Here is a 3,154-nt window from a genome sequence, read left to right on the forward strand (position 1 = left end):
AGTCTTTAAAGGATGGTGTTTGTATTAAATTAATGTATATAATGTATTCTTGCAAGGAGATTTGGATGAAGAAGTACATATGAAGATGCCTCGGTATTTCATAAAGGAAGGACAATACAAGATTTGTAGTCTACACAAGTCATTATATGGCCTTAAACAGGCCTTCAGACAATGGGACATTAAACTCACCACAACACTATTAACTGCAGGTTTAACTTAGAGTACCTATGACTGTTCTTTGTTCAATTTATAAAAAAAGGAGGGATAATTATAGTCTTGGTGTATGTTGATGACCTACTCATTACTGGAGATAATGTAACCATGATTTGTGAAGTAAAAGAAGTGTTGCATCAATAATTTAAGCTCAATGATTTAGGAGAGCTTAAATACTTCATGGGCATTAAAGTGTTAATATCTACATAACGAGTCATATTGAATCAAAGAAAATACATTCTTGAGCTCATATCTGAAATAGGACTTGCTGCTGCAAAACCAGCATCCACACCTTTAGAATTAAATATTAAATTAACCTCAGTAGAGTTTGACAAAGCTATTGGTCTTATTGGTGATGTTATTTTAAAGGATATTACTTTTATCAAAGATTTGTTGGGAAGTTAATGTATGCAACTATCACTGAACTTGATATTTGTTATGTTGTGCAGACATTAAGTTAATTCATGCAGCTACCAAAGAAGTCTCATTTAAAAGCTATAAATAGAGTGGTCTAATACTTGAAGGGTACTGTGAGTCAAGGTATTTAATTGAAAGTTTAAGCTACTGTAGACTTGGCTTGTTGGTGTGACTCTGATTGGGATGCATGCCCCACTACAAAGAGGTCTGTTACAGGGTATGTAGTACAATTTTGTAAGTCTTGGTGTCTTGGAAGTTAAAAAAGGAGTACACTATATCTATAAGTTCAACTGAGACAGAATATAGAAACATGGCCTCAGTTGTAGCAGAAATCACTTGGTTAGAAGGTCTATTTGTAGAGTTAAATGTTCCTATTCATAATCCTATTACAATATTGAATGATAGTAAGTCTGCTATTCAATTAGAATCCAATCTTGTATTCCATGGAAGGACTAAGTATATAGAGATTGATTATAATTTTTTCAAGGATAAGAATAAAGTTGGTCGGGTGAGAATTATGTATATGCCTATCAACAACATGTAGCTGACATTGTAAGACTCCGAAAGTTGGAAAGTCGAGAAAATGGAGTTCGATAGAAGATCTCAAAAAATCTCAGCTTTATGACACTAGATGGGTTTCATGAACATGCTCGACAGGTCGTGTAACTCACCACGGGCCGTCAAAAGCACCATGGGAGTGAATTGAGAAAAAGGAAAAAAAGGGGTAAAATCCATGGAAGGGTTCATGGGTCGGGATGGGTACCACAGACCGTAGACTCATTCATGAACTTGACCCCCCAAGATCCCAAACATGGTTGATGACTATGACTGATTTCACGGTCTTTAGAGCACTTCACGGACCGTAGTAGCCTCCATGAAAGTCGACCCCTCTAGTATAATTTTCCCCTTTCAAGACCACGAACATCACCACAGATCGTGGTGACATTGACGGTTTGTGGTGATGTTGATGGTTTGTGGTGACCACCCATGCAGGTGACCCATTCAGTTAAGTTGTAAGACTGTTTTGGTCTTTTTCCTATTGGTTTATTAAGGTACTTGTATGATTTTTGAGCTTTATTCTATTCTATTAACTACCCCAAATCCTCCTAAATCCCTCATTGACTCCCTAACATCCTAAACATAAATTTTCTCTCTAGAATTTCCCCCCAAAAGTTTATCTTCTTCCTCGAGCAAGTTTCAAGGGTTTCAAGCTTAAGTCTCCAATTGAAGTGCATTTAGGGCTCTAATTGTCTATGGTATATGAGAATTCATTCATGGATCCTTTCATCCATGAAGTCTCAAGTTTTTCTTCAAATTCTTTTCATGAATTCTTCTTCTAAGCCCTATTTTTTTATGAAATTGCATTGGATCATCTCAATTATGGTTTATTTCATTATTATTGATTTAATTATGCATAAATCACGTTAAATTATATGATTTTAAGTTTATTTTTATGGACTCATGCCCTATGCTATTTTCAAGTATAAATTTATGAAATTATGGTCATGATTGATAAAGGATTTTATGTATGACCTATGAATGATTATCAAGATCTTATGAATGACTCATGAAAGTAATAAATGATGATGAATTATGATTTCAATGTTGTTTTAAGAAAAGTATAAAGGTTGTGATGAGTTTTCCTCACACACTCATGTTAAAGATGGTGAATGATTCTCTCATTAACTCACAGATTCATAAAGACAAAAGCTTTTTTTGTATGAATCAATCATGTTAATGAGCTACTCTTATGACTATTGTATGATGATGATTAATATTATTATCGTCTTTCCTATTGATATTAATGACTATGATTTATGATTTTTGTTGGGATAATGACTAAGCATCAAGAGGACTTTAAGGTGGAGTTTGGTCCGGAAGCAAAAGTAGCGACCCAAGAAAATCCTATTAGCAACCTTTAGTCCCTAACTACGTTGTCCGCATAGGTTTATCTAATATGTCCTAGCTAGTGGATCCACAAACAGTCAATAATAAAAAGGTTCTTATGGAGTTTACCTTGGCAAGTAGTCTTTCTCTTTTCGATGTGGGAGTTACATCATATTCCTTGTTATAGCTCGCATGGTCTTAAGTATCGATTAAGGTCCTATCCCACACAAAGGTATATGAAATGATATTAGTCCTCATGATGTTTATGATACATTAACCACATGACTATGGTTATGATATTCAAATCTTTTTCAGTAAAGTTCCTCTTCTTTAATGCTTTCTCTATTCTTATCAATTAGATATGTGAAGTATTAGAGTAGTTTTCTCATCTCGAAAAGTCAACTTTAGAGTGGCATCTCGTATAAGATAGAACTAGAGATTTTTCTCATGATAATGTTATAATGCCTTTGAAGTCCCTAGCTTGAGTTAACTCTAAAAATCTCAGGAATATTGCACTAGGTGCTGACCACGAGACCCTTCATGGGTCGTACTATGCTTCACGGGTGGTGGAAAGGGTCCATGAAGGTGTCATAGATAAGGGGATGTGATGGGAAGGGTCTACGGAGGGCTTTATAGC

This window comes from Solanum dulcamara, chromosome 2 (genome assembly GCF_947179165.1).
Source record: "Solanum dulcamara chromosome 2, daSolDulc1.2, whole genome shotgun sequence".
Lineage (NCBI taxonomy): Eukaryota > Viridiplantae > Streptophyta > Magnoliopsida > Solanales > Solanaceae > Solanum > Solanum dulcamara.